This window comes from Rhineura floridana, chromosome 18 (genome assembly GCF_030035675.1).
Source record: "Rhineura floridana isolate rRhiFlo1 chromosome 18, rRhiFlo1.hap2, whole genome shotgun sequence".
NCBI lineage: Eukaryota > Metazoa > Chordata > Lepidosauria > Squamata > Rhineuridae > Rhineura > Rhineura floridana.
In genome coordinates this window covers 14,143,672-14,152,889 of record NC_084497.1, presented here as the reverse complement: position 1 = coordinate 14,152,889, position 9,218 = coordinate 14,143,672, and the positions used below count along the sequence as shown (strand labels likewise).

The following is a 9,218-nucleotide window of genomic DNA, read 5'->3' as shown; positions in this document are numbered from 1 at the left end:
GAATAGTGGGGAACCAATACTTAACGCGATTTGGAAACTATACTTCTGTTAATGCATCTTAAAATTTTAAGATTTTAAAATGTTAAGGCATTTGCCTTTTTTGCAGCCACATTGCCCTCTTGGTTCATATTCAACTTGTGATCAACAACAATCCCAAGATCCTTCTTGCATGGAGTATTGCTGAGCCATGTATCCCCCCATCTTATAACTGTGCATTTGGTTTCTTTTTCCTAGGTGTAGAACTTTGCACTTATCCCTGTTAAAGTTCATTCTATTGTTTTCAGCCCAATGCTCCAGCCTATCACGGTCCCTTTGAATATTGTTTCTATCTTCCACGGTATTAGCTGTGCCCCCCAATTTTGTATCATCTGCCGAAAACACTTGAAGAAAGACACTGTCAGGGCTGGCTCCAGGGTCCTGGGGGTCCTTGAGCACAGGCTATCAGTGGGCCCCTTGTCCCCTTGCGTTCTTCCACATTCTTCCTCCCTCTTGGCCCCAGCCATTTAAAGTTAAACAAATCTTGACAGATATGGCAGCCCCCTGATGTCAAAAAACAAAACAGTACAACATTTTGAACTTTTGAAATGATGGGTGCCCTTCCTTCATCACTGAATGGATACACCACTCCGGCACATCTAAAATTAAATCTTGGATCACTCTACATACTATAATCTCATCTCGCCCTTCCTTGTTGGGACAGAAAAACCTTTCATAATAATGTAATAATGCTGATGAAATCTGGCCACCAGGGCTTGAGTAGTAGCAATAGTTGTTATTGTAAAATGAAATCTAAGTTCCAATGAAATCTGGGTGGTTTGCTTGCCCCAGCAGAAGCTGCATTGCTATCAGTGCTAATGATGGCAATAGCACCGTAACAACAACAACAACAACAATATGGTAAAGTAACAAAAGCAGTCACCTGTGATTTTCAACCTCTGGTGCTCATAATCATATTCGTGGGCAGTTATTGTCCTTTATGACGAACCATGCTGGAAAGACCAGAGGTCTATCCAGTCCCAGCATTCCTTCTCGGTGCTGATCAGAAAGGGGTCTCAGTTCTGCTTTCTACCCCACGCAACCACGTCAAACAACTGGCTGGCAACAAAGGCGATGCAGCTCATCTAGTCTAGCACCCTGTTTGTTTATTTTATTTATTTATTTACTTATTCTCACAGCGGCCAACCAGATGCCTCTTCTGGGAAGCCCACAAGCAGGACCCGAGTGCAAGAGCACTCTCCTCTCTTCCGGCAACTGGTTTTCAGAAGCACACTGCCTCTGACTATAGTGGCTGAGCACAGCCATCATGGCTAGTAGCCATTGATAGCCTACCAGGTTGGTGTCTGTGTCTGCATAAAAAAAATTGAAAACAGCCATTTTGCTTTATCGCAGCAAAGACCTATGTAATCCAGTGGCCAACCAGGTATCTCCAGGAAGATAAGCAATATCCCTATCCTGTTCCTTGCCCTTTAGCAGGTGGAATTCGGTGGTAGGTTGCCTCTGAACCTGCAGGTACTATATAGCTATAATTGCTAATATCTATAGGTAGACTTCTTCTCCTTGCCTTTTGTCATGATTCTCTCTGAGCCCTCAGTTTCAGGCTGAGAGTGGGAGGCCCTCGAAGGGGGCTCAGAAGGGGAGGAGGAGGGAAATGAGAGTATGCAGCAGAATGCAGTTGATGAACCCCACCCCCGGACATGTGAGGACCTAGGGAGGTGGGAGACACAGGGCCCGTGGAGGGCAAGGTGGGCTCGGGGTGCAACCTGCTGTGACAGAGCAGGACAGTTCAGAGTGGAGGCATGCCCAGTGATGTCTCCCAGGAAGAGATGGTGTATCAAGAGAAGAGAGAAGATTCATCCCTCTTGGAGAAGTGCCTGCCTTCAGGACAGGAATCTCCACAGGGATTCTCTCAAGCAGCTGAGCCTTCTCCACCTCTGCTTAAAAGCTTGGTGGGGAGACTTAGAACAACATCACAGCTCCCGTTCAGCCTTCGGATTGTTGATTCCTGCAACTGCTAACCGTTTGCCTTGTAACAGCTCCTGGATTGTATCTGGCTCTTCAATGCCTCTGGGTCTCTACCATTAATCTGTTAAAAGCAGGTTTATTAATGTATCCCTTACTCATAAGTAAGTGAATTTGTTGTCATTATTGGACTGGAGCCAGGACATCTCTGTGAATTTGTGTAATCCCCTTTGCAACCCTCCAAGACCATAGTCCTCATCACATCTTGTGCCTTTGAATTCCATCCATTAATTAAATGTTATGTGAAGAATCTTCCCCATCAATGATAATGGATCTCAACATTCCAGTATTGGATGGAAGAAACTTCCCCTCCACCCGCTTTATCTCCAAGCTCTTGTTCAATTTGGCTTCTCTTTCGTACTCCTTTTCCAGCTGTTTTCAGTTAAATGCAAAAGGTAATGCATGAAATTCTAGGGCCGTGTGCAATTACAAAGCATGAAATATATTGAAAATGGCAATGGACTGCCTTCAAGTCAATTTCGACTAATGGCGACCCTATGAATAGGGTTTTCATGGTAAGTGGTATTCAGAGGGGGTTTACCATTGCCTTCCTCTGAAGCTGAGAGGCAGTGACTGGCCCAAGGTCACCCAGTGAGCTTCATGGCTGGGTGGGGATTCGAACTCTGATCTCCCAGGTCATAGTCCAACACTCTAACCATCACGCCACACTATTAGGCCAGCCATATTTCTGTCCAGGCTCTACAGTGATTTCTTGTCTTCTACAGACCCCTCCCCACTTCCAGGCAACAACATTTCTGGTGCTTCTGATTACGGGCTACTGTCGCACCTCCCCTCTCTCCCAATCTGTTCTAGGTTCAGCCGATTGCAGCAGCTTCATACAAAGGAGGAGCAATCAAGTGGTCCCTTCAAAGGAAGCCAAGCCTTCTGAGGCTGCAGATGAGCAGGTGCCCCATTTTGGGGAAGGGGGAGGGAGTAGGCAAGGATGGCAGCTTCGGTTATAGGATGTGGGGCAGCTAGCGCTCATGTATTCCCACAGCCTATGGAATATCAAAAAGAGCCAGACTGCTGAATCAGACCAGAGGCCCATCTAGCCTGGCATCCTGAAACCTACCGTGGCCAACCACATGTCTCGGGCGGGGGGGGAGTGTGACGATCCCACCTTTGGCTCCCCCTGTCAGGTTCCCACCTGCTTGTGGCTACCGCCTTTCACTAGGCACCACCTCAGGACACCACCAGTCAAGATCGTCATTTTTATTTTTCTCACTCCGCTCTAGCACAGATCTCACAAGATCCCACTGCTAGGCAGCACCACCAGCCATTCCCTGTAAACAATACTGCTAGAGACTTCGCCTTAGTCTCCCTATGGCTTGTTACTTTGTGTCTGGGCACCCTTGCCGTCCACAACCCCCTTGTATCTTTGTCTATAAAGCATACAATCCTGGGTTGCTCTGGATACTTGACGATGTTACAATATCTCTGTTTGCCACTGCCACCATTTGATACTGCCCTTGGTAATTACCCTGCCCACCCTTCTGGTCTGTGTATCCCCAGCCAAGGATCAGGCTTTTGGTAAACCAAATAAGTATTTATTTGATAACACCAGGAAATAACAAGATTAGGAATGTTTAAGCATCTGGTTTCATATAGTGTCACTCTTTATGTTTCTGGTCATATATATACTGTCTAAATATCAGCCAAATATAATCCAACCCTCCCTCAGAACTCTGCCAACCAACCCATCCAAATAACTCTCCACTAACGACTCTCCAACAACTCTGACCAACCGACCCATTCTCAACTGTCATCCTCCCATTTATACCTTCAGCCATTCAAACTCTCAGCCAATCATCATCCAGCATTCTCCAGCCTTCCAACCCATGCTCTCCAGCCTTCCAACCCATGCTCTCCCCCCTCTCATTCAAGTCACTTACCATATATCCCTTAATAAACCCGCACTTACCATATTTACAGGTTTTAACATATAAGGACATCACAGGGAGTCCCAAAATTGGTATTATTTAGAGGCTTACTGAGGGTCATACATAGCCGCCTGACTCTTGGCCATCAGTAGCCTTATCCTCCACAAATCTGGGGGTGGGGATTGTATAGGCTGAGAAAGAAGAGAAGGCATTTCTGGAGGAAGCAGGCCATGGAGGCAGCTGATTGGGTAGGGATGGGGACAGTTTTCAGTCAGAGAGCTGCATTCCCTTGTAGGCATCATTGGGGGGGAGGGGGCAAGCCAGTGGTAGCTGGGACCAGATGCAAAGTCAGTAGAGCAATGGATGCACTCTCCCCTTTTTACACAAGGTTACATCCCAGCCACACACAAGTCACTGATTTCTACACACACACGCACCAGGCAAGCAAGAAGTAGTATCACAGTTCAAGGGCATGCTCCAGCCAGGCATAAGCACTCAAGGAAGGTGTGGAGCAGGGCCAATGATGGTAGTGGTCTGGGAAGAGGAGGTGAGGCCTTGGGCTAGCCCCAAGGGCTAGAGAGAGAGGCCTGGAGGGCTGTATTTGGCCCACAGGCTTGAGGTTCTGCACCCCTCTAATAGGATAGGTTAAGAGTAGAAGCTGGAAGATCAAGAAGAAGAATGTTGTCACAATCAATTGTGGCGATATTAAGACATGAACTAACCAGCCTCCATGTCCTTCCTTGCTTTTCCCATTGCAGTTTCACAGCAGAATGATCAGTGACATTTTCCCATCACCTGAACTTAGTAGTTGAGAAAATAGTGGAGCATAGGAGCTCCCCCCCACAAAAAAAAGCCCAGGGCAATGTTTACTCATGGTGTTTGTCCCTGGGATCCTGGAGCACCCGTTACTCACAGTTTTCTCAGTTCTCCAGACCCAGAGAAGCCCTCCCTGAATTCATGACCGGACTGTTGCCACTTTCAGCAGCTTCCACAAGACAAATTCCTCCTGAAATGCATCATGGAGACCTGCATCCAGGATTCCCTGGGGGGCAATGAAACCATGGCGTGTTCTAAACATCTTTTTGCCCAGGGATTCATTGTAGGTGAGATGCCTGAGAAATCCAGTGTGGTGGTGGGCAGGAGGGCCTGGGGATGGGATTTGGGAAACGCTCTGTGGAAGGAAGGCTGGTGAGTCTAGCCGAGAGGAGGACCATGCAGGCATTTGGAATGGAATTGCCAATTCCAGTTGAAATCAGATCGAGCCTGGAGTTTGGGACTGGATTAATCCTCCTTGATGTCCACGGGGAACCGTCCTTTCTCCTGCTTTCTGGTCTCTCTCAAGACATCATGGGAAATTGGCCTAGTTTTGCAGAGACAAAGAAGCTCCTTGCAGTGGCAATTGAACCATCTTCAAACTGAGGTTTACTCTTTTTTTCAGCAAGTGGTGGTGGTGGATATTATTGCATGCACCCCAGTCTCTGAGTGGTGAGAGACTTCCAGGGGTTCCTGCACTTATCCAGGGTTTGGTTTCCTTGGACTGAAGGTCAGCAAAGACTGTGGTATCATTAGGATATATGGTTTTATTTAAACATATATACAACCTGAGCATAAGATGGAGGGGTTCTTGGTATTAACAGTTTAACAGATCTTGCTTCCCCATCAGGCTTCACAGGAGGCACCCTAAAGCCATGGCTTGGAATTCAGAGAGCAAGCAAGCCCCTCTGTCTCTTCTTCAGCTTCAGGCATCACACAGACTCACAGTAACACAGAGACCACATCCCGGCCCAGCCAGGTGAAGAGAGCCTCTTTCCTGAAAGAGTTGCTATGGCACACGTGGCTCTCCTCACCAAATCCATACACATGTTAATGAGGGTCGCTTGACAAACTTGGCTGAACCCATTAGCCTATGAAAGAAACTATTATTATTATTATTATTATTATTATTATTATTATTATTATTATTATTATTATTTAAACTTCTATCCCGCCCTTCCCCCCAGAAGGAGCCCAGGGCAGCTAACGAACAAAATACTAAAAACATCTTAAAATATCACAAAAACAAAACATCTTAAAAACATTTTTAAAATAAAACATCTTAAAAGCACCTTAAAAAATCTTTTAAAAGAATCTTAAGAAGCAATTCCAACCCAGACGCAGACTGGGATAAAGTCTCAACTTAAAAGGCATGTTGAAAGAGGAAGATCTGGTGCCGAAAAGATAACAGAGATGATACCTGTCTAATATTCAAGGGGAGGGAATTCCACAGGGTAGGTGCTGCCACACTAAAGGTCCGCTTCCTATGTTGTGCAGAATGGAACTCCTGATAAGATGGTATCTGCAGGAGGCCCTCACCTCCAGAGCTCAGTGATCGGCTGGGTATATAAGTGGTAAGACAATCTTTCAGGTAGTGGGGCAGGTTTCTTTGCTATAATTCCATCTGTACAGATTCCAAATCAGAGGCTGGAAAGAGGACCAAGATACACCATTCATCTCAACTCCCCCCCCCCAATCCTATAACAGTATTTGTTCTCAGCAATCAGGGATTAGCAGGGGGAGGGCAGTTGTGTTGGGAAAGGGCAGTCAGTGCCTAGAAAACTGAGACTGACAGGAAATCCGCTAGAGCAATCGAGATGGAGGGACAAGGCACAGATCTTGGACCTGACAAGGAGCCCAGGGGGCACAATCGGGCAAAGAAGCTCCAAAGGGCTGGAACCTCACATTTTGTCTTCCATCTCTCTGGCTTTATGAAACCAGAGTTTAAACTGGAGATAAAATTTACCACCATCCTACATGAAGTTTTTTAGGGTGGTGTGGGGATATTGAGGAGGTAAATCATTAGCCATGGGTGGTAGTCAATGTTAGTCCTCCTCAGAGTAGGCCCATTAAAGTTAATATAGGAGTAACTTAAGATTTCAATGGGTCTACTCTGAATAGGACTTAGTTGACTACAAACTCCTTAAACTTTGGCTCGTATTTCTTCAGACACTATAAGTATTTTATCCGCTGCTAAAAATCTGTTCTCTTTTTCCCCTCCTTGGCAAATCCTCTCCTGCCCTGAATCCATGAACCTCCTTGGATGAAAATGGATTTCACCAAAAGGATCTAGACCAGCTTTTCCCAACCAGGGTGCCTCCAGATGTTGTTGGACCACAACTCCCATCAGCCTCAGCCAGCATTGCCAATGGTCAGGAAGATGGGAGTTGTAGTCCAGCAACATCTGGAGGCACACTGGTTGGGAAAGGCTAATCTAGACAAATGGCTTGATCAGATGTTTAGGGGCCTTCTGTATGAGGTCTCTGACTGTTAAAACCTTTTATCTGCTGATGAACCTAAGTGTGTTGATGGTATCAGGGTTTGTTTCATCAGAGGAGAGCCTTGCAGGGAGAATCCACCACCTAGTAAACATTTGTCAGCAGAGTTACCCACCATGCACTTGTTAACAGTCCTGCATGACACCTTTAAGACTAGCCAATTCATGCTGAAATCCTGTGCATCCTTATGAGACAGCAAGAATTCAGCAGGGTTTAAGTTCTGAGTAATGTACAGTCTCTTTGGCATGAATCCACACTAGAAACTGTATCAGCAGGGACCCCTTCTGAACCAAAGTAAAACACTGTTCAGTTTAGTTTAGGTGCTAACTTTTTGTAAAATTGTAATGCTGACGTGTCCACAGTAGCTTTGCAAGGGAGGAAGGTAAGGGAGAAAACCAGAACAACTTTGCCATGCCTCTGTGACTGCTCATTGGCCACCCCTCATGACCCCCTGGTAGCCCCACCAGGACTAATGGGCTTCAGCCACCAATGCCTAATATACATATTTTATATCTAATTTGCCTAATATGCACAGAATCACAAATGGATGTGAAAATATCACAAAATGATGAGGAAACTTAGTGAACTGACCACTGGAAAAACAAAAAGCTGAGATGAATAAAAACTGGCAGATTCATCTGTCCCTACCAGTGACTGTGTATAGCGAATCCTTGCGCGTCCTGTCCCTTTAAAACTGTGGCTCAGCTTGCTCATCCATATGGCCTCCGAAACATGGAGAGAGTTTGTTTTGTTTTTCCGTCACATGGGTTGGGCACTTGATCTGACCTTGAGTGAACCTTTACAGTGGTGGCGAATGAGAGAGAAAAGATTTCAGCTTGCTAGAGAAAGGAAAGCAGACAGTGGGAAGCCACCCGTGCTGGCCTCTTAGTTATCCAGTTTTGTCAGAGTACAATCCCAAGAGGGCTGGCCTGGCAGAGAAAAAGCAGACGGTTTTCTAGCACTTTGCGGGAAAAGGGATACAAGATCTGATTGCCTCTTCAAATTTGGATGCGGCACCTTCTCCAAAGGGAAGCAAACAGAGTTAGAAACATTTGCAATTAACTCCCTTCTCTTGGTCATTATCCTTTTCCATTATCCATATTTACTGAGTTTCTGCAGAAGGATGTTTGGATTTCATTTTCACTTTAATATCATGGATGTATGCCTGAAAATTACTTGCTCTTTTTACTCTTTCTGACTCTGTTACCATTGCATCGGCAGAAATTCTTGTCCAGAGGAGTCACTTTTTCCTCATGTCGCTATGGTTCTAAATGGATGATAATTTATCTTATCACAATACACTGGTTGGCTAAAACCACAGCATTTTTTAAACTGAACCTGAAGGTGGGGGGAAGCGAGATACAAGCAGATTGGTGGAGAGGGCCAGTCGATCACTTCGTGGGACGAAGTGGAGAAGGCCAAAGGAGATCTAGCTGAAAAGGTAAGGCACCTCCTCTTTCCATAGAAAAGAACAACATGGTTGATATAATTATATACACACAAAAATATCCAACCAATGCAGACCATGGATGGTTTTCTATCCTAGTGCTACTCAAAACAGACCCATTGAAGTTATTGGCCATGACTAACTGAACTACAATAATTTCAATGGGTCTACTCTGGGTAGGACTTCGTTGGATACAACCCATAGTTGGTTATTATAAATTGACTCTAAATGTAGAAGGTTATGCCTTTATCTGAATCAGTAGAAGCACCACAAAATAGTGAGCAAGCTTTTGAGTTCCCCAGAACATTTCTTCAGGTGGGGGTCTTAAAGCAAAATCAAAAACTGCAAAAGAAGGGAGTTTGCAGAGGGGAACAGATGTTGGTGGAAGGAGCTAGTTTATGAAACACAATCACCAATTTTTATTTTTTTAAACAGTGAACTCTAGTTATTCCAGACAAGTGACATTCCTCTCAGCCAGCATGCTGATAGGATGCTGAGGCCAATGGGAACATATCCATGTGGCTGTGGCTGAAGGCAGTTGCCCAAAACAACTGGAGGGCA

General features: G+C 45.5%; 1 protein-coding gene across 1 annotated transcript in view; it reads left to right on the top strand.

The window, feature by feature from the left end:
• The first annotated feature begins 7,947 nt into the window (after positions 1–7,947).
• Positions 7,948–9,218, top strand: part of RNF207 (ring finger protein 207) — a 56,238-nt gene continuing 54,967 nt past the window's right edge. Inside the window, exon 1 of the mRNA XM_061601842.1 lies at positions 7,948–8,651. The gene's annotated coding sequence lies outside the window, so the exon portion shown is untranslated. The remainder of the gene's footprint in view (positions 8,652–9,218) is intronic.